General features: G+C 42.8%; 1 protein-coding gene across 1 annotated transcript in view; it reads right to left on the reverse strand.

The window, feature by feature from the left end:
- The window catches only part of LOC135523966 (ATP-sensitive inward rectifier potassium channel 12-like), a 30027-nt gene extending 13482 nt beyond the window's left edge, over nucleotides 1–16545 (reverse strand). The window contains exon 1 of the mRNA XM_064951017.1: nucleotides 15906–16545. The gene's annotated coding sequence lies outside the window, so the exon portion shown is untranslated. The remainder of the gene's footprint in view (nucleotides 1–15905) is intronic.
- Between the last annotated feature and the right edge of the window lie 7169 nt (nucleotides 16546–23714).

Raw genomic sequence — 23714 nt, forward strand, 5'->3', positions numbered from 1 at the left:
CAGGATGTTTTTGTGCTGGTCGAGGGCAGTCAGGTCTGGAGTGAACCAAGGTCTGTATCTGTTCTTAGTTCTACATTTTTTGAAAGGGGCATGCTTATTTAAGATGTTGAGGAAATTACTTTTAAAGAACGACCAGGCATCCTCTACTGACGGGATGAGGTCAATATCCTTCCAGGATATCTGGGCCAGGTTGATTAGAAAGGACTGCTCGCAGAAGTGTTTTAGGGAGCGTTTGACAGTGATGAGGGGTGGTTGTTTGACCGCGGACCCATTACGGATGCAGGCAATGAGGCAGTGATCACTGAGATCCTGATTGAAAACAGCAGAGGTGTATTTGGAGGGCAAGTTGGTCAGGATAATGTCTATTAGGGTGCCCATGTTTACGGATTTAGGGTTGTACCTGGTGGGTTCCGTGATCATTCAGGGCATAATGTACAGACAGGGGTATTGAGTGATGATAAGAGAGGTTGCATCTCTGGATGCACTAGTTATGCTGAGGTCACCGCATGTGTGGGTGGTGGGACAAAAGAGGTATCTGAGGCATGTTGAGTGGGACTAGGGGCTCTGCAGTAAACTAAAACAATTATAATTATCCTAAACAACAGTATACAAGGCATGTTGCAATCACAGGTGTGGGCAAAAAGCTGGGTAACATTGTCAACGGCAGGCCTAGTCCGTAGATCCTACTGGTTCCAAAAAGGCTAACATAGAGATCTGAGGAGTCTGGAATGCCAGAACTCACACAAGGAACCGCAAGTCCAAAACAACAGGGCATCTGCTGTGACTTGATAATGTGCATTCACGCGTAGCCTCATCAACAAACCACAGCAGTCCAAGGCTCAAACCAGCAGGGTAACTGTGCAGGGTAACTGTGGTAACCTGTGGGGCGACAGGGTAGCCTGGTGGTTAGAGTGTTGGACTAGTAACCGAAAGGTTGCAAGTTCAAATCCCCGAGCTGACAAGGTACAAATCTGTCGTTCTGCCCTTGAACAGACAGTTAACCCACTGTTCCTAGGCCGTCATTGAAAATAAGAATTTGTTCTTAACTGACTTGCCTGTTTAAATAAAGGTTAAATAAATAAAAAATAACCTGGATAAATGCACAATATGCAGGGCAGTCTTTTAGGAAAGGACCTTCAGGTCCACAGACTCCAATGGCTCACACAGAGCATCCAGGACCAAAGCCTGAGCAACAGAAAATGCGCATTGCTCCATACGAGCAGATAACGGGCCAGGTTAAGGAGAGTTCGCGACAATATCCCACCCTGTCTGTTGGTGCATGCCACCACAATCCTGTCGTCGACAATCACCCAGCGCTGAAACAGACACATCAACAAAAGACATTGAGGCATCACAACTTTCATAAACTCTACAGAAACGTCCTCTCACTGTCAACTGTGTTTATTTTCAGCAAAATTAACATGTGTAAATGTTTGTATGAACATAACAAGATTCAACAACTGAGACATAAAATGAACAAGTTCCACAGACATGTGACTAACAGAAATGGAATAATGTGTTCCTGAACAAAGGGGAAGGGGGGGTCAAAATCAAAAGTAACAGTCAGTATTTGGTGTGGCCACCAGCTGCATTAAGTACTGCAGTGCATCTCCTCCTCATGGACTGCACCAGATGTGCCAGTTCTTGCTGTGAGATGTTATCCTACTCTTCCACCAAGGCACCTGAAATTTCCCAGACATTTCTGGGGGGAATGGCCCTAGCCCTCACTCTCTGATCCAACAGGTCCCAGACGTGCTCAATGGGGTTGAGATCCGTGCTCTTTGCTGGCCATGGCAGAACACTGACATTCCTGTCTTGCAGGAAATCACGCACAGAAAGGGCAGTATGGCTGGTGGCATTGTCATACTGGAGGGTCATGTCACGATGAGTGAATATGCTGAGCCGAGTCAAACAACTTTTCTTGTGATTCACTATGAACCCCAGAGATAACCAGAGTGGCAGTGTGGAGCTGCCACCTGTTCCCTCGACTCCACTATGACCAGTCAATCATCCAGATAAATAAAATACTCTGATCCCCTGACACTGCACCGGTGCCACAACTGCCTCCACCACCATAGAATATGTGCAGGCAATAGGGAGATGGGGAGGATGTATAGCACTTGAAAATGTGCATCCTTCAGATCTATGAATGTGAACCAATCGCTGGAGCGCACAGACTGCAAAAGCTGGTGAAGGGTGAGTAAGTCCAGGATGGAATCCAACTTTCCATCGCTCTCGGGTAACTAAGAAGTACAGGCTTTACCAACCGCTCTGTACCTCTGTCACGGGACCCACACGAACAGCCTGCGTTTGAAGGAGAGAGGAAATCTCCTCTCAAAAGACAGGTGCTAGGATCTCGGGGACCATCAACGTAATGAAGCCAAAAAAGGAGGAGGATCCAGAGCGATTTGTAGACTGTACCCTCTCGCCACCTTCGTCATCACCCATGGTGAGACTGCCAGTCTCCCATAAATTATCTCCTGAAGGGTCAGCGCTCCACCCTGAGGACTGGGATAATTATTGTTGTCATATCCACCACTCTTGACAACCATGTGTCTAAACGTGGAGAAGAAACTGTGCATTCTGATATCCAGTCCACACCAGGTTCGGAGACTTCGGCCACCAGTAACTTGACCCCATTGAACAAGCCACTTGGGAGCACTGTTGCCACAGTAAATGCTTGGGGAAGAGGTTCCAGAGCCACACAATCTTGCGGAAGAATTTGGCTCATCCAAATACATCCACCTGCCCCTCTCAGGAATCCCGAGAACTTGCGCTGTTTATTCTGAGGCAGTGTGCAAGGATTAGCCCCCTTGTTATCAAATTAAATGATATTTTATTGGTCACATACACATGGCTAGCAGATGCTATTGTGAGTGTAGCGAAATGCTTATGCTTCTAGATCCAACGGTGCAGCAGTATCTAACAGGTAATATCTAACAATTCCAGAAACAAAATCTAATTTCAAAACAAATTCCACAACAAAAACACACAATCTAGTAAAGTAATGGGATAAGAATATATAAGTATAAAATATATGGATGAGCAGTGTCAGAGCAGCTAAGATGCAATAGATAGTAAAGAATAGATAGGGAAGGATAAAGTATACAGTATATACACAATCTCAATCTCACTACACACTGCCCTTTCTCACCTTGACAAAAGGAACACCTATTTGAGAATGCTGTTCATAGACTTACAGCTCAGCATTCAACACCATAGTGCCCACGAAGCTCATCACTAAGCTAAGGACTATGGGACTAAACACTCCCTCTGCAACTGGATCCTGGACTTCCTGACGGGCCCACCCAGGTGGTAAGAGTAGGCAACAACATGTCTGCCACGCTGATCCTTAACACTGGGTGTGTACTTAGTCCCCTCCTGCATTCACTATTCACCCACGACTGCGTGGCCAAACACGACTCCAACACCATCATCAAGTTTGCTGACAACACAACAGCCTGATCACAGACAACAATGAGACGGCCTATAGGGAAGAGGTCAAAGAACTGGCTGTGTGGTGCCAGAACAACAACCTCTCCCTCAATGTGAGCAAGACAAAGGAGCTGATCGTGGACTACAGGAAGAGGCGAGCCAAACAGGCCTCATTAACATCGACGGGGCTGTAGTGGAGCGGGTTGAGAGTCTCAAGTTCCAATGAACTATCATGGTCCAAACATACCAAGACAGTCGTGAAGAGGGCACGACAAAACCTTTTCCCCCTCAGGAGACTGAAAAGATTTTGCATTGGTCTCCAGATCCTCAAAAGGTTCTACAAGTGCACCATCGAGAGCATCCTGACCGGTTGCATCACCGCCTTGTATGACAACTGCTCGGCATCTGGAATGACAGCTGTGTGGTCCCATGGTGTTTATACTTGCATACTATTGTTTGTACAAATGAACGTGGTACCTTCAGGCGTTTGGAAATTGCTCCCAAGGATGAACCAGATTTGTGAAGGTCTACATTTTATTTTCTGAGTCCTTGACTGATTTATTTTGACTTTCCCATGATGCCAAGCAAAGAGGCACTGAGTTTGAAGGTAGGCCTTGAAATGCATCCAAAGGTGGACCTCCAATTGACTCAAATGATGTCAATTAGCCATTTAGCTCATAAAGTCATGACAGCATTTTCTGGTATTTTTAAACTTTTTAAAGGCACAGTCAACTTAGTGTATGTAAACATCTGACCCACTGGAATTGTGATACAGTGAACTGTAAAGTGAAATAATCTGTATGTAAACAATTGTTGGAAAAATGACTTGTGTCATGCACAAAGTAGATGTCCTAACCAACTTGTCAAAACTATAGTTTGTTTACAAGAAATTTGTGGAGTGGTTGAGAAACGGGTTTTAATGAATCCAACCTAAGTGTATGTAAACTTCCAACTTCAACTGTATCTACCTCTATCGATCTAGTGTCCCTGCCCATTGTAAATAGGGTACTGGAACTGACCCTGTATATAGTATGCTAACCTACTTCATCGTGTTCTTATTTCTTACTCTTATATCTTGTGAGTTTTTGTTCTACCTTGTTATTTTATCCATTACATCGTTATTGATTACTGCATTGTTGGGGTTAGAGTGTGTAAGAAAGAATTTCACTGTACATACGTGTAACGTGGTTCGTTCTGCGTTGTGTACTTTTAATTAGGACGGTGCCACAACTGGAGGTCTGCTAGTTGAATTATTTTTTATTTGCCCTGCACACGAAGAGACAACACACATTATGTTAACCCTTGGCACAGTCTTAGCTCTCAGGCACCTTGCTAGCCGAAGGTCAGGCAAAAGAGTGCCAAAAGGAAATAACTTTTACAATCACATGTATGTACAATATTGATATGAAAAGTGTTTGTACACTAAAGAAAAACAATAGCTATGCAGTTGAAGTTTAAAAAATAATACACTGAATTATTATTATTATTATCAAATTATTAACATCCCCTCTTGACCTGGCCTATTTGAATTGGTCCTTGTGTGTAACTTGGTGCATAATCTAGGGGAACAACATCACACTGCTACATATGCATGTGACATTAAAAACTGGAAACTTGAAACTTGATGCAACCGGTCAGGAAGCTCTCAATGGTGCAGCAGTAGTATGTGGAGGGGACCAGGGGTGGAATGCCGACTTTCTTCAGCCACCTTAGGAAGTAGAGATGCTATTGCACCCTCTTGACCAGTGTGGTGGTGTTGTCCTTGGTGATGTGGACGCCGAGGAACTTCAAACTAGTGACTTTCTCTACTGCAGTCATGTTGATGTGGAACGGGGCATGTTCCCCCTCTGCTTCCTAAAGTAAACAATCAACTCCTTTGTTTTGCTGACGTTGATGGAGAGGTTGTTGTCATAACACCACAATGCCAGTTCACTTAGCTCCTCCCTATAGGCTGACTCATCTTTGTCAGTTATCAGGCCTACAATCGTGGTGTCGTCATTAAACTTGCTGACGCAGTTGGTGTCTTGCAAGGCTACGCAGTAGTGGGTGAACAGGGAGTACAGCAGAGGACACACCCCTGGGGGGGGGGCTGTGTTAAGAGTCAGTGTGGAGGAGGTGTTGTTGCCACTCCTCACAACCTGTGGTCTGCCTATCAGGAAGTTCAGGATCCAGTTGCAGAGGGTGGTGTCCAGAACCAGCTGGAGACCACCCACACGAACGGTCTGACCCAAGGCTTCCTGAGGGTGTTCCCACCCCAGGCAACAGGACAGCACTCATGAGTATCTTTCATTTTCATTGTGAAACCACATGCCCTAGGGCACAGTCAGCGGCTCAAATTCTGCTGGTTAGCCTTTTTGAAGTCTTTCCACTGACCATCTTACCCAAGCAAGGAAGCACCGGCTACACAAGCAGAGCAGACAGTAGTGGGTTTTAGCCAACACAAAATCCTACCCAAGCAATGAAGCATTAGCTACCCAAGCAGAGCAGAATGTATTTAGCCTTTAGCAAACACAAAACGGATACCAAGACCCAAAACTTGAAACATCTAGGGGGACGAGTACTCTCTCCCAACTAACAGACACCTAAGTTGGAGCCGAATCTCGTAGCCTTCGTGTGCTTGAAAAGTTTGTCAATTTTGAGAAATGTTCTTCCAGGAATTATTAACAAGTATTGAAAATGATATACAGTACATAAAGGGTATGGGTGACAAAAATATTACACTATGATTCACAGGACATGTTTCCAATGGGGCAGTTAAGAGCCAGGAGGGGAGGGCTCCCGGGGTGGGCTTGGCATCCATTGGGCGTGATATCGGTTTGCTTCAGGATTTGTCGTTGACTCCCCATAGTATGTTATATTGAGTGAACAACTGAAAGGGAACTATGCAGCCGACTCAATAACTTTTTAAAGCTACTGTTTTACAGGCCTCCTGGGACATATACAGCGTTCCTCACTGAGTTCCCTGAATTCACATCGTACCTCGTAGTCATGGGAGATCATTTGAACATTTTTGATGATTTCAATATTCACAAGTCCACAGACCCACTCGAAAAGGCTTTCAGAGCTATCATCAAGTTTTGTCCAACATGTCTCGGAACCTAAGCATCGCCAAAATCATACCCTGGATCTAGTTTTGTCCTGTAGAATAGATATTGAGGATCTAAATGTTTTTCCTCAAAATCCTGGACTTTTGGACCAATCTTATTATCACAATCTTATTATGTTTGCAATCGTAACAAATCATTTGCTTAGACCCCAACTAAGGATTTTCAAAAGCTGCGCTATAAATTGTCAGACAACCCAAAGATTCCTAGATGCCGTTCCAGACTCCTTCCACCTACACAAGGATGTTGGACTACAAAAATAATTTAACCACCTAACCAAGGATCTAAACTTTACCTTGTGTAATGCCCTAGATGTGGTTGCACTGCTAAAAACAAAAACAAAATTTCCCAAGAAACTAGCTCCATAGTATACAGAAAATACCCTAGCCCTGAAACAAGCTGCCCGAAAATTGCAACAGAAAGGGTGCTCCACCAAATTGGAAGTCTTCCGTCTAGTTTGGGAAGACAGTACCGTGTAATATTGAAAAGCCCTCACTGCTGCTCGATCAGCCCACTTTTCCAACCTAAATGACGAGATTAAAAACAAATCATTTACACTTTTTAAAAATCATGTATATTTCTAAAATAGACATGGCCTCAAAACCTTCCAGCTATCTACTGGACCCTATTCCAACCCTACTGAACCCTATTCCAACTAAACTACTGAAAGAGCTATTTCCTGTGCTTGGCCCTCCTATGTAATAATGTAGTGAATGGCTCCCTGTCCTCTGGATTTGTACCAAACTCACTAAAAGCGGCAGTAATAAAGACTTTCATGAAAGAGCATAACCTTGACTCTGAAAATTAAAAACCTATCAGCCTATATCGAATCTCTCATTCCTCTCAACAATGGTTTAGGTCTTATCTGTCTGAAAGATGTCAGTTTGTCTCTGTGGATCCTTGTTCCTCAAGGTTCCATTCTAAGACCACTATTGTTTTCTTTATATATGCTACCTCTTGGTGATGTCATTCAGAACCACATTATCAACTTTCACTGCTATGCAGAAAACACATAAATGTACATTTCAATGAAACAAGGTGCCTACCCTGTAAACCTGTTTTCAGGCATAAGGAAGTGGATGGCGGAAAATGGTTTGCTTTTAAATTTGGACAAAACTGAGTTTCTAATTCTAGACCCCCCCCAAAAAAAAGAGATCTGTGGATCTGACAATGAATCTCGATAGTCGTCTCAAATCATACTGCTAAGGACCTGCCGTTAATCTGGGCCATGATCTCTCTTTTGACGAACACATCAAAAATATTTAAAGAGTCGCTTTTCCCCCATCTCTGTAACATTGCAAAGAAATCTGAAACATTTGTCCCAAATTGATGCAGAAAAGCTAATCCATGCTTTTGTCACTTCAAGATTAGACTACTGCTATGGTCTACTCTCCGGCTACCGGATAAGGCACTAAATAAACTTCAGCTAGTGGAAAATACGGCTACTAGAATCTTGACTAGAACCCTTCAAAATTATCATATTACTCCAGTGCTAGCCTCTATTGGCTTCCTGTTAAGGCTAGGGCTGATTTAAAGATTTACTGTAATCCTACAAAGCATTACATGGACTTGCTTCTACGTATCACTCGAATATGGTTCTGCCATATATACCCACACATACGCTATGGTCACAAGACGCAGGCCTCCTTATTGTTCCTAGAACTTCTAAGTAAACAGCTGGAGTCAGGGCTTTCTCCTAAAGAGCTACATTTTTATGGAATGGTCTGCCGATCCATGTGAGAGATGCAGACTCGGTCTCAACCTTTAAGTTTTTACTGAAGACTCATCTCTTCAGTACGTCCTATGATTGGGTGTAGTCTGGCCCAGTGGTGCAAAGGTGAACGGCAAGGCACTGAATTGAGGAATCACCCTTGATGTCTTTTTCCTGGCCAGCTCCACTCTCTCCACTGGGATTCTCTGCCTCCGACCCTATTACAGGGACTGAGTCACTAGCTTGATCACGCTCTCCCATGCTTTCCCTAGGAGGGATGCATCACGTCATTCCAGGATTTTTTCACTATTCTCGACTTGAGTGGGTTGAGTCACAGATGTGATCTTCCTGTCCAGTTTTGCGCCCCCTTGTGCGGTGGGGAAGATCTGTGTGCGCTATACTGGACCTTGTCTCAGGGTAGTAAGTTAGTGGTCTGTTGATATTCCTTTGGTGGTGTGGGGGCTGTGCTTTGGCAAAATGGATGGGGTTATATCCTAACTGGTTGGCCCTGCCTGGGTGTAAATTTGGTTGGGGCCACAGGGTCCCCCACCTCCCCTCTCTCAGTCCCCAGTATCTATGCTGCAATAGTCTATGTGCCGGTGGGTTATGGTAAGTCTATCCTATCTGGTGTAATCCTCCAGTCTCATCTAATGATTCTCTCTCTCTCTCTCTCTCTCTCTCTCTCTCTCTCTCTCTCACTCTGCTGAACTGTTGCACCCTCAAAAAACACTGTGATTATTATTTGACCATTTATTTGGTCATTTATGGACATTTGAACATCATGAAGAATGATCTGTACCTTAATGGCCATGTACTCTTATAATCACCTAGCATAGACAGAAGAGGACCCCTCAGATTCTGGTTCCTCTCTAGGTTTCTTCCTATGTTCCTGTCTTTCTAGGGTGTTTTTCCTAGCCACTGTGCTTCGACATCTGCATTGTTTGCTCTTTGGGGTTTTAGGTTGAGTATCTGTATTAGCACTTTTTGACATCTGCTGATGTAAAAAGGGCTTCATTGATTGATAGAGAACAGAACAGCACAGAAATGTGGAAGTAGAATTTAGTACAGTACAGTAGAGTAGATATGTTCAGTACAGTAGTGTACAATACAATACATTATACTGTACTTTACTCTACTGTGCTAAACTGTACTGTTCCGTGTTGTCCAAACTTGTGAAACAAAGATGTCTACGATTGACACAAATCTGGTCCTACCAGGGCGTGACTGACCAAATTTAAACTACTTTTCAACATCCATGAATGTCTGATGTCGGTCGGTGCTCAGTGGTTGAGGATGCTTGTTACAGTAAAGAGGGTAGGTGGTAGACGTCATGGTAGGTATCAGTAAGAACCGGGAAAGGTGACATTAACTGGAGAGGGAGAGAGAGAGCAGCAGAGAGAGAGAGCGAGGGAGAGGGAGGGGTTGTCCAGACTGTTTTCACAGTCTTGCTTTCACTAACAGACAACAGAATTTTTTTTTTAAAGTCTTATGAGCTGAACATAACAGTATGCAAGTGGAAGGGAGGACAGTAGCAAGTGACCCACCTGTGGTTTGTGGCTACTATGATTTCCCATTGTAGCCTATTCAATTGCCGTAATTCTGTTACAGAGGTTTCTGTAATTACGTTACCAATTAATACACTATAACTAACTGGTAGGTGCAACATTACTTGTTGCTTCTGTGATCTTTCATTACTGTCCCTCACAAGGGTGAGGAATCCTAAAACGTATTAAAGACATGGGTTTTTGGTAACAGAATTACAAGTCACAAGGCAATGTTTCTTCAACTTGCAGAAGGCAAATACTTTCTCCAAAACAAAGTATAAGTGTTGATATTAGTTGGCAGAGGTCTTTACTTCAACATTATTGTGTTTTGATGTATTTCTAATAACTTTTAAGACTTTTTCTGGTAGATGTTGTCTAAGACCCCTTTTCCATCTGTTTGGCCAGAAATCAAAGCCTTTGAGTATTCCTAATTTTTAGGATGGAAAATGGTTGAATAATATATGTATGCCTTCATTTAAAATAAATATAGACTCTTAGCTTTCATTTGATATCCAATTTGGCATGCTCCTATAAACTTCACATGTTGTTGCTCATGGGTCCTTTTAGATGGAAATGCTCTCCCACTGATCAACACTCGGAAGGCTTGACTGATGGTGTACAACCGCCCACTGATGTGCTCTATCAAATACCTCTGGTCCTTCCCTCTCTCTACCACAGCCTCTTAGTCTCATTCCATTCACTATGAACACACAGTAGTCTGCTGTGCTCTACAGCCACGTCCAACAGAGCCCTTTCTCAGTTGCTATAATATATTATGACAGTCATGTCCTCTTCCAAAGGATTTAATTGTCCCCTGATAATGTCTCACACTTCCCCACTAGTGTTACTGCAGAAATACAATACAGTGCATTCGAAAGGTATTCAGACCCCTTGACTTTTTCCACATTTTGCTACATTATAGCCTTATTCTAAAAATGCACACAATACCCCATAATGACAAAGCAAAGCCTTGGTGGTTTCAAATGTCTTCCATTTACAAATTATTTAGGCCACTGTGTTCTTGGGGAATTTCAATGCTGCAGAAATGTTTTTGCCTCGACACAATCCTGTCTCGGGGCTCTACGGACAATTCCATTCGACCTCATGGCTTGGTTTTTGCTCTGACATGCACTGTCAACTGTAAGACCTTATGTAGACAGGTGTGTGCCTTTCCAAATCATGTCCAATCAATTTAATTTACCACAGGTGGACTCCGATCAAGTTGTAGAAACCTCTCAAGGATGATCAATGGAAACAGGATGCACCTGAGCACAATTTCGAGTCTCATAGGAAAGGGTCTGAATACTTACGTAAACAAGGTATTTCTGTTTTTAATTTTTAATACATTTGCAAAAAAATGCTAAATACATTTTTTTCGCTTTGTCATAATGGGGTATTGTGTGTAGATTGATGAGGAATTTAAAAAACACAACAATTTTAGGCTGTTACGTAACAAAATGTGGAAAAAGGCAAGAGGTCTCAATACTTTCCGAATGCACTGTAAATCACTTGAACTAATCACAAATATCGCAAAAAAGGCATAGTATATAGATGGTTTCAGCATTTCAGTATGTTTTTACCCTGTGTCATCTTTTGCAGTACATGCACGACCAGGCTGGCCTCTTATCCCCTTTAGACTACCAACGCCGCTATCATACTGTAGTAGTATATCAGGTAACACATGAATTGTTCAAATGAAAGTAAAACTGCCTGTGTGTGTTTCAAGTCATTAGATAAGTGCCTCCAGGTCTCTGCTAAAGAAAGCATTTAGCAACGTGCTGCATGAATAGGTTGTCAGGCAATGGACTTTGATTTGGAACTCTCTCAGAAATATCAGAGAATGTTTGCCTTAAAATGCCAAGGTTTTTCAGAATCGACAGTTTTTGTGACGTCTTTATAACACAGCTGAGAATAGAGTAGATTAAGCCTATGAAGTATATTGTCACCAATCCCCTTGTCTTATGTTGCAAATGGAACACATGCATGAGTAGACAAACTATAGTTATGACTTTGGCCCTATTTGTCGCATATTTATGTGTTATAGCTTTTATTGAGATATTGACGTTAAAATTCAGTAGATTTCCTTATGTTTCTGTTTGTGTGGGGGGGTATGACGGTGTGTGTGAGTGAGATTCCCTTATGTTTCTGTTTGTGTGGGGGGGTATGACGGTGTGTGTGAGTGAGATTCCCTTATGTTTCTGTTTGTGTGGGGGGGTATGACGGTGTGTGTGAGTGAGATTCCCTTATGTTTCTGTTTGTGTGGGGGTATGACGGTGTGTGTGAGTGAGATTCCCTTATGTTTCTGTTTGTGTGGGGGGGGGGTATGACGGTGTGTGTGAGTGAGATTCCCTTATGTTTCTGTTTGTGTGGGGGGTATGACGGTGTGTGTGTGAGTGAGATTCCCTTATGTTTCTGTTTGTGTGGGGGGGTATGACGGTGTGTGTGAGTGAGATTCCTTTATGTTTCTGTTTGTGTGGGGGGGGTATGACAGTGTGTGTGTGTGAGTGAGATTCCCTTATGTTTCTGTTTGTGTGGGGGGTGTATGACGGTGTGTATGAGTGAGATTCACTTATGTTTCTGTTTGTGTGGGGGGGGGTACGACGGTGTGTGTGAGTGAGATTCCCTTATGTTTCTGTTTGTGGGGGGGGGGACGACGGTGTGTGTGAGTGAGAAATGACAGGTCTGCAGAGGCAATGCCAAAAATACCACGGCACGTGACGGAAGTCGCACCTTGTGTGACACCATTTTGCTGCATTTCTATTTATGGTAAGTTGTTCATTGTCATTCCTTTCACTTTAAAATAACTTGACTTCTGGATGACTTTGTTGCGTCTGAAATAACAACCAAATGATAGAACTCATGAGGGCGTCTATATAGAACGTATGATGTGGTTATTACTCACATATAACTTTAGTACAGTTGCTTCCAGGAGCACACACACACACACACACGCCAAGTATGGAGGTGATTTGAGGGTGCAGGTAAGGTGTATTGCTTTGAATGATCCTAAGAAGATTAGGCCTAGGGGAAAGGGGGGCACTCCATCTCAAGGAGGTAGGAAATTGAACCGGCGACTGCGATCGAGGCCACTACCCACATCCATTGTCGAGGAAGAGATCAGGTTCAGATGTCAGTGTATTTTCCTATACACCCTCTTCACTAGTGTAGTCTCAAGTGACCTACAGGTACTTTCCTATAGAGTAGCTCACATCTTAACCATGGTACAGTACTGTACAGTATCTGCCATGGGCAGTTACATGGGAGGTTTGTTACTACATTGTATGCTTTGGACAATATAATAATGTAGTGAACATAAAAATAGAAATACTACTATTCATTCTATTTCTATCACAGTGACCTTTATTCAACATGAACAGTTTGACAGGATTTGACCAAGGCAATAGAAAGGTCACCTCTGATGATGAAGTCCTTTCTTTTCTTTATCGGTATGTGTCTCTCCAGATAAAAGACAGATTGATGAGTCACACTCTATCGTCCCGTGGACTGGGATTAATATCTTGTTTCAGACGCCATCTGAAGTTACTGTTCAGCTGGAACCAAAGAGATAAGCGTGTGTGTGTTTGTGTGAGCATTTGCATGTTTGTGTTTGTGTATCATAGTCATTCATTGCTACAGGGCAGATCTGTGTTCTTTTTGTCACCGTTTAATTTGATTTAATGATCCTCCATCGTCTCTTCTATTTATGTATTACTGGACAAGACAAGCTGGCTGAATATCTCCTGTGGTCCATTTTTCATCCACCTCTTGATAAATTAAGTGATGACAGGTCAATCCCACTAGGGGGCACTTGCACGTAGTATTTTACTTACTGTTCTACTCACTGAGGGAACCACTGAGTACTTTTTAAAATATACACTTTATTGTGCGTCTTCTCTTATATAGATTTACATCTGTATTGCTATTAGTGCAACATGCTGCGCAGGTCAGGAGAAATAATAGAACTCTGAAATGTCCTGAAGTATTCTGCATTTTAAGTGCCATTTAAAATTAGTTTTTAATATCTGAGCACATGTTCAAATATGAGATCAAGTATGTATAATGACTTCATTCTTTTAATACATTTTAATGGCGTCATGTATGAATGCAACATGAAGATAATGTTTGTGGTGTGCTGGTGTGCTATTGAGATAACAGGCAGGCAGGATGTGGTAATTTATCCATCTGGGAAACAGAGCACGACTGTACATCAACTTGAATCCTCTTGGTATTTTAAACTCTTTAGTTGTATCTTGAGTGCAGTACTTTTGGGAGATGCACTCAGATCATACAGCATTCCTATGGATTTAATTCATGACAGCTGTCAGCTGGACAAAGCTCTATACATTATCAAGGGTACAATGTATGCATTATCCAAAATGAACTGCTTTCATTTTTGTAATTATACAAATGTCTGTCTTGTATTCAGTTTAATATTCAAGTATACAATTGAAGTCGGAAGTTTAGCCAAATACATCAAAACTCAGTTTTTCAGAATTCCTGTCATAAATGTCCTGCCTTAGGTCAGTTAGGATCACCACTTTATTTTAAGAATGTGAAATGTCAGAATAATAGTAGAGAGAATGATTTATTTCAGCTTTTATTTCTTTCATCACATTCCCAGTGGGTCAGACGTTACATACACTCAATTAGTATTTGGTAGCATTGCCTTTACATTGTTTAACTTGGGTCAATTGTTTCGGGTAGCCTTCCACAAGCTTCCCACAATAAGTTGGATGCATTTTGGCCCATTCCTCCTGACAGAGCTAGTGTAACTGAGTCAGGTTTGTAGGCCTCCTTGCTCACACATGCTTTTTCAGTTCTGCCCTATAGGGTTGAGGTCAGGGCTTTGTGATGGCCTCTCCAATACCTTGACTTTGTTGTCCTTAAGTCATTTTGTCACAACTTTGGAAGTATGCTTGGGGTGATTGTCCATTTGGAAGATCCATTTGCGACCAAGCTTTAACTTCCTGACTGATGTCTTGAGATGTTGCTTCAATATATCCACATAATTTTCCTACCTCATGATGCCATCTATTTTGTGAATTGCACCAGTCCCTCCTGCAGCAAAGCACCCCCACAACATGATACGCTCACCTCCGTGCTTCACGGTTGGGATGGTGTTCCTCGCCCTTATTTTCTCCAAACATAACGATGGTCATTATGGCCAAACAGATTTCTTTTGATTGTCTCATGATGTCAAGCCAAGAGGCACTGAGTTTGAAGGTAGGCCTTGAAATACATCCACAGGTACACTTCCAATTGACTAAAATTGCCATGACATCATTTTCTGGAATTTTGCAAGCTGGCACAGTCAACTTAGTGTATGTAAACTTCTGACCCACTGGAATTGTGATACAATACATTTTAAGTGAAATAATCTGTCTGTAAACAATTGTTAGAAAAACTACTTGTGTCATGCACAAAGAAGATGTCCTAACCGACATTCCAAAACTATAGATTGTTAACAAGAAATTTGTAGAGTGGTTGAAAAACAAGTTATAATGACTCCAACATAAGTGTATGTAAACTTCCGACTTCAACTGTATCTACTTTTATCCGTTCAGAAAATCTGAAGTGCGAATCATGCCAAAAACTACTGTCACAAACGCAACTAGTGGTCCTCAATCATTATGTTCTGTTAATGGATTTACCTCAGAGAATTATGTATAGTCAGTGGACTTAGACATTTACTTATAAATATGAGTGTAGAATGTGTATCATGTTTGAGACCGCAACATATTTTTTTTATGTAGGACTGTCTGGAACAGGTATAAGCTAAGCATCATACAGTCCTATCTCATACCAGCTGAAGGTGTGACATGATACTGTATGCAAGTGCCAGGAGGATCATATACACAACTCATATTCTATTATGTTAATGAGGAAAGCGTCACTGTATCGACTCGAAGAGTTGCCTTCTCTCTTACAGAGCAACATACCTGTACAATATGAACTTAGATGGGAGAAGATAAGGGACATTGTATTTACAATTACACTAAACCCAATAACGTTATTGCTGTTCCAACCAATATTACAGCAATGATGAGGAAAAGGATTTGTTAAAAGAGCAGCATCAAACTTGATGTGAAGTTTGATTAGTTCCTTTCTTACCTTATATTATCCACCTGGTCTTTTCTTCCCCCACTTTAGAGCTGAAATACAGTATCCTCCTAGCTCATATACCAGCTAGCCAAACTGAAGCATCATTCTTCCCTTTGAGTTTAAGCCACCAGAGCTGGTCTCTCTCTCTCTGTGATTCCTAAGGGTAGAACCACTCCATCCTTTTCAGCCACAGGCACAGAAACCCTTTGAATTTCTTCATTGTTGATCTCTATTTCTGTTTTCTATCCTTCCTCTGTTGGTTGCAGTCAGGGAGTTTCCCCGACATACATTTTGCACATACAATAAATGCACCAGGTGTCAGTCGCTCCCCACAAAGACAAAAACTATGAAAAACTGGTGACTTTTCTTTTTCTGACTGAATCACTCCGTCCTCAGTTTGTCCTCTGCTGCTGGGCGTAAAAAAAGGTATCTGAGAACTTCCAAATGTGAAAAAAGGCTTTGTATCCCCATCTTATGAACTCCTTCAGCACTTCTATTCGGTCACAATCTTTAGACACATTTAAGTCCCTCGTCACATTTCCCATAAAACTGGAGAATTAAAGAGAGAAAATTAACTCTGCTTATTAGCTGAACAGCCCCTCTATCAATCTTTGCAATCTGATCTAGTTCTCCTGGCTGCAGTTCTCTCTTTTTCTCTCACTCTCTCACTGTTTCTTGCTCACTCACTCGCTCCCTGCCTCTCTTCTCTCACTCCCCCTCTTCTGTTGTGTCACAGAAGCTGCCATTTGCAGCCACGATGTGGTCTCCTCACCTCCCTCCCTCCCCCCCTCTCTCTCCCTTCCTCCCACAGCACGGCACAGTCAGTGGACAGCAACTTGATGTATATATGCATCATTCAAATGCCCAGAACAGTGTAGTAGTGTACAGTCGTGGCCAAATGTTTTGAGAATGACACAAATATTAATTTTCACAAAGTCTGCTGCCTCAGTTTGTATGATGGCAACTTGCATATACTCCAGAATGTTATGAAGAGTGATCAGATGAATTGCAATTCATTGCAACGTCCCTCTTTGCCATACAAATTAACTGAATCCCCCCCCCAAACATTTCTACTGCATTTCAGCCCTGCCACAAAAGGACCAGCTGACATCATGTCAGTAATTCTCTCGTTAACACAGGTGTGAGTGTTGATGAGCACAAGGCTGGAGATCACTCTGTCATGCTGATTGAGTTCGAATAACAGACTGGAAACTTCAAAAGGAGGGTGGTGCTTGGAATCATTGTTCTTCCTCTGTCAACCATGGTTACCTGCAAGGAAACACGTGCCATCATCATTGCTTTGCACAAAAAGGGCTTCACAGGAAAAGATATTGCTGCCGATAAGATTGCACCTAAATCAACCATTTATTGGATCATCAAAAACTTCAAGGAGAGCGGTTCAATTGTTGTGAAGCAGGTTTCAGGGCGCCCAAGAAAGTCCAGCAAATGCCAGGACCGTCTCCTAAAGTTGATTCAGCTGCGGGATCGGGGCACCACCAGTACAGAGCTTGCTCAGGAATGACAGCAGGCTGGTGTGCGTGCATCTGCACGCACAATGAGGCTAAGACTTTTGGAGGATGGCCTTGTGTCAAGAAGGGCAGCAAAGAAGCCACTTCTCTCCAGGAAAAACATCAGGGACAGACTGACAATCTGCAAAAGGTACAGGGATTGGAAAAGTCATTTTCTCTGATGAATCCTCTTTCAGATTGTTTGGGGCATCCGGAAAAAAGCTTGTCCGGAGAAGACAAGGTAAGCGCTACCATCAGTCCTGTGTCATGCCAACTGTAAAGCTTCCTGAGACCATTCATGTGTGTGGTTGCTTCCCTCAGCCAAGGGAGTGGGCTCACAATTTTGCCTAAGAACACAGCCATGACTCAAGAATCATACCAACACTTCCTCCGAGTGCAACTTCTCCTAACCATCCAGGAACAGTTTGGTGATGAACAATGCCTTTTCCAGCATGATGGAACACCTTGACATAAGGCAAAAGTGATAACTAAATGGCTCGGGGAACAAAACATTGATATTTTGGGTCCATGGCCAGGAAACTCTCCAGACCTTAATCCCATTGAGAATTTGTGTTCAATCCTCAAGAGGCGGGTGGACAAACAAAAAAAACGCAAAAAAACAAACCCAAATTCTGACAAACTCCAAGCATTGACTATGCAAGAATGGGCTGCCATCAGTCAGGATGTGGCCCAGAAGTTAATTGACAGCATGCCAGGGCGGATTGCAGAGGTCTTGAAAAAGAAGGGTCAACACTGCAAATATTGACTCTTTTGCATCATTCATGTAATTGTCAATAAATGCATTTGACACTTGTGAAATGCTCGTAATTATACTTCAGTATTCCATAGTAACATCTGACAAAAATATAGTGTCATTCTCAAAACTTTTGGCCACGGCTGTATACATAATTGTTTCTGATCATTTAAAAAAATAATTTGATCATTTTTGGTGAGGTAAATGACAGAACTGTAAACAGTTCTCACATTGCTACACACTGACTGTCCAATCCACATTACAGTACCAACTTATAGTAACAACCTCTTGCCTCTTTATGTCCTCTCAATGGCCTAATTTCAAGACTAACTACAACATCATTATATCAGATACAGGCAACTGCCAAAATGAAGGTATCAGTTGAGTAAACGAGGGATACAAAGTATATTGAAAGCCGATGCCTCCACACAGGTTTGGCTCCTGAGTTAATTGAGCAGTTAACATCCCGTCATACTTAGAGTCATGCATAAAAATGCCCAGCTGTCTATTATTTTGACTACCATGGCTAAAAGAAGAGATCTTGGTGACTTTAAAACAGGGGTCTCAAAGGAGCATAAGGGGTTAATTAAGGGGGGTGTGTGTATGTGTGTGTCAGTGGAGGCTGCTGAGGGGAGGATGGCTCATAATAATGGCCAGAATGAAGTGTAATGGCTGGAATGGAGTGAATGGAATGGTATCAAAGACGAATGAATGGAATGGTATCAAGCACAAACACTCCATTCTGGCCATTATCATGAACCGTCCCCTCCTCTGCAGGCTCCAATGATGTGTGTGTGTTTGTCTCAGTCGTCAGATCTCAACCCAATTGAACACTTATGAGAGATTCTGGAGCAACATCTGCGACAGGATTTTCCACCACAGTCAACAAAACACCAAATTATGGAATTTCTTGTGGAAGAATGGTGTCACATCCCTCCAATAGAGTTCCAGACACAATCTATTCCAAGGCGCATTGATGCTGTTCTTGCGGCTCGTGGTTGCCTAACTCCCTATTGACGTTATATGTTGGTGTTTCCTTTATTTTGGCAGTTACCTGTAGGTCTACATTCATCATGGTCATATCAGTTTAGTTTATTTTGATGCTTTATGACAGTTGTATATGTGTATATGTGCTGCTGCTCCAGTTTCAACTGTTCTACCTTATTATTATTCGACCATGCTGGTCATTTATGAACATTTGAACATCTTGGCCATGTTCTGTTATAATCTCTACCCGGCACAGCCAGAAGAGGACTGGCAACCCCACATAGCCTGGTTCCTCTCTAGGTTTCTTCCTAGGTTTTGGCCTTTCTAGGGAGTTTTTCCTTACCACCGTGCTTCTACACCTGCATTGCTTGCTGTTTGGGGTTTTAGGCTGGGTTTCTGTACAGCACTTTGAGATATCAGCTGATGTACGAAGGGCTATATAAATGAATTTGATTTTGATTTGATTTGAGTTTTAAAAATCTCTGGGCACCTCTTTTAGGAATCACAATTTTGAGAGAAATATTCTCATAGAGGGCTATTGCAAGAAACTACATTATATAATTTCTGTTGATATCCATGATATCCATTTTTTGGAGAGTTTGAAATTGGGATAATTTTCTCTGGACAAGGGCATGTCCAGGCATAGAGCCGATATGGAAATTAATAATGTTGAAAGAATTTGGAAAAACCACCTCCCAAAAATCTTTTGACTTATAAACTATAAAAATCAAGTTTCAGGAGTGTCCTACTTTCAAGAATCTAAGAGCTAATTTCCTGTGATGCATTTATTTCATGGCTCATGATTTGTTCATGTACTATCTGGGGGGGGGGGGGGCTCCAAAGCTCATGCCCACCCCCTTGAAGGGGCTGAAGGGGGTGGGTGTGCTATGCCAACCTTTTCTGGCTACTGATGTTGTGAAATATATTTCTGCGTTACCCTTGACAACTCCAAGCAGGGACATTATTATCTTTGATGATGCTCTGCAAGACTAGCACGCTCTCACATTGATCAGTCAAATACTAAAGGAGATGACAATTACTCAGGGGGAGGAGAGTGAGAAGATCCTGAATACAGCCTGACTGGGCTCCCGCCCACCTTTATCACTTATGAATCATCAGCACAGTGACACTTTTTTTTTGGTGCTCGTTTACTCTCTTTACTTGATTTTTTAAAAAAAAATCTATTTTTTGGGGGTGCTCTTTCTTTTCCCCCAAACTCAGCCTATCCTGTAAATGAATCTTTAAATGTTGTCAGGAAAAGCCTGCTTCTTCTTAATGGTCATCTAGTGTCCTTGCATTGAGATTATGCTGTAAATTAGCTAGAGGCTGTAAATTAGCTAGAGGTCTAGAGGACATAGGGTTCTTCAATGTGCCATTGCGTTAGTTTGCATTAGACTTCACGGTATTGTTGCTTCAATGCCTCAGTATGAAGTGTGAGTAAAGAAAACAAGAAGAACAGCAATAAAAGACAGGTGGTATATCCACTCCTCACACATCCTTTGCATGATGGGGTTTGGTGTCCTAAGGAGAGGTGTGAGTGTATATATATAAGCCATGTTATTCTTCCTGGTGTCAAACAGTGAAAAAAAAGAGAGTGCTACAGCCAAACAGCCAATCACCTAAACAGAGACCCACTGTGACCATGACTCATCATCAGAGAGAGAAGAGAGAGAGAGGACAGGAGAAGAGAGACAGAGACAAAGAGGGGAGAGAGAGCAGCACTCACCTAAGCAGAGACCCACTGTGACCATGACTCATCATCAGAGAGAGAAGAGAGAGAGAGGACAGGAGAAGAGAGACAGAGACAAAGAGGGGAGAGAGAGCAGCACTCACCTAAGCAGAGAACCACTGTGACCATGACTCATCATCGGAGAGAGAAGAGAGAGAGAGAGGACAGGAGAAGAGAGACAGAGAAAAAGAGGGGAGAGAGAGCAGCACTCACCTAAGCAGAGACCCACTGTGACCATGACTCATCATCGGAGAGAGAAGAGAGAGAGAGGACAGGAGAAGAGAGACAGAGAAAAAGAGGGGAGAGAGAGCAGCACTCACCTAAGCAGAGACCCACTGTGACCATGACTCATCATCGGAGAGAGAAGAGAGAGAGAGGACAGGAGAAGAGAGACAGAGAAAAGAGGGAGAGAGAGCAGCACTCACCTAAGCAGAGACCCACTGTGACCATGACTCATCATCGGAGAGAGAAGAGAGAGAGAGGACAGGAGAAGAGAGACAGAGAAAAAGAGGGGAGAGAGAGCAGCACTCACCTAAGCAGAGACCCACTGTGACCATGACTCATCATCGGAGAGAGAAGAGAGAGAGGACAGGAGAAGAGAGACAGAGAAAAAGAGGAGAGAGAGAGCACAAGATACAAGACAGAGACTATGAGAGAGGGAGAACACAAGGAATGAAAGAGAGATACCCACTCCTGTCAGCCAGCTGTACTCAGCAGCCAGGTCTAATTTGCATTAATCACCAGGCTCCTTTGAATAAACATTGTATAATAATAATGATGATATTGATTGTGTCATGTCATCCTTTTACCCAGAGTTAACAGTCTGTCTACATTCCAAATGGCACCCTATTCCATTAATAGTCTAGTACTTTTGACCAGGGCCCTTAGAGCTCTTGTCAAAGTAGTGCACTATATAATAAGATGCCATTTGGGACACAAACTCTGTCTGTCATTCTACTAAGGGATATTCATTTATTAAGGCTGATGGATCTATTCCACGCCATCATAGTCAGGGAATCTCATTTAGGACCTTTGACACAGACATGGAAAGGTGGACAATTTAGCCCTTCTAATAAACATGTAATCAATATTTATTTGTCCATCCAGGTGTAGGTGTACTGTAATTGTGATGTAAATTGTCTATTGTGGCCATTTTATTTTGACTTTATTTTTGCTCCAATAACTGCTTTATGCAGTACAGAAGACTCATACAGGGAAGTAATCAGTCCTCCTTAAAATAAAAACTATAACAAATATTTAGAAGTCCTCCTTGTAAATTAAACTATACATCTTTTACACAACCCAATGACCGAAAACTGGTTGAATCATCGTTGTTTCCACATCATAAAAAAATCTAATATACACTGCTCAAAAAAAATAAAGGGAACACTTAAACAACACAATGTAACTCCAAGTCAATTACACTTCTGTGAAATCAAACTGTCCACTTAGGAAGCAACACTGATTGACAATACATTTCACATGCTGTTGTGCAAATGGAATAGACAACAGGTGGAAATGATAGGCAATTAGCAAGACACCCCCAATAAATGAGTGGTTCTGCAGGTGGTGACCACAGACCACTTCTCAGTTCCAATGCTTCTTGGCTGATGTTTTGGTCACTTTTTAATGCTGGCGGTGCTTTCACTCTAGTGGTAGCATGAGATGGAGTCTACAACCCACACAAGTGGCTCAGGTAGTGCAGCTCATCCAGGATGACACATCAATGCGAGCTGTGGCAAGAAGGTTTGCTGTGTCTGTCAGCGTAGTGTCCAGAGAATGGAGGCACTACCAGGAGACAGGCCAGCACATCAGGAGATGTGGAGGAGGCCGTAGGAGGGCAACAACCCAGCAGCAGGACCGCTACCTCTGCCTTTGTGCAAGGAGGAGCAGGATGCAAAATGACCTCCAGCAGGCCACGAATGTGCATGTGTCTGCTCAAACGGTCAGAAACAGACTCCATGAGGGTGGTATGAGGGCCCGACGTCCACAGGTGGGGGTTGTGCTTACAGCCCAACACCGTGCAGGACGTTTGGCATTTGCCAGAGAACACCAAGATTGACAAATTTGCCACTGGCATCCTGTGCTCTTCACAGATGAAAGCAGGTTCACACTGAGCACGTGACAGACGTGACAGAGTCTGGAGATGCCGTGGAGAACGTTCTGCTGCCTGCAACATCCTCCAACATGACCGGTTTGGCGGTGGGTCAGTCATGGTGTGGGGTGGCATTTCTTTGGGGGGGAGCGCTCAGCCCTCCATGTGCTCGCCAGAGGTAGCCTGACTGCCATTAGGTACCGAGATGAGATCCTCAGACCACTTGTGAGACCATATGCTGGTGGGGTTGGCCCTGGGTTCCTCTTAATGCAAGACAGTGCTAGACCTCATGTGGCTGGAGTGTGTCAGCAGTTCCTGCAAGAGGAAGGCATTGATGCTATGGACTGGCCCGCCTGTTCCCCAGACCTGAATCCAATTGAGCACATCTGGAACATCATGTCTCGCTCCATCCACTAACGCCACGTTGCACCACAGACTGTCCAGGAGTTGGAGATCATCCGCAACCTCATCAGGAGCATGCCCAGGCGTTGTAGGGAGATCATACAGGCACGTGGAGGCCACACACACTACTGAGCCTCATTTTGACTTGTTTTAAGGACATTACATCAAAGTTGGATCAGCCTGTAGTGTGGTGTGACTCCAAATCCAGACCTCCATGGGTTAATAAATTTGATTTCCATTGATCATTTTTGTGTGATTTTGTTGTCAGCACATTCAACTATGTAAAGAAAAAAGTATTTAATAAGAATATTTCATTCATTCAGATTTAGGATGTGTTATTTTA

The sequence above is a fragment of the Oncorhynchus masou genome, chromosome 31, assembly GCF_036934945.1.
Source record: "Oncorhynchus masou masou isolate Uvic2021 chromosome 31, UVic_Omas_1.1, whole genome shotgun sequence".
Lineage (NCBI taxonomy): Eukaryota > Metazoa > Chordata > Actinopteri > Salmoniformes > Salmonidae > Oncorhynchus > Oncorhynchus masou.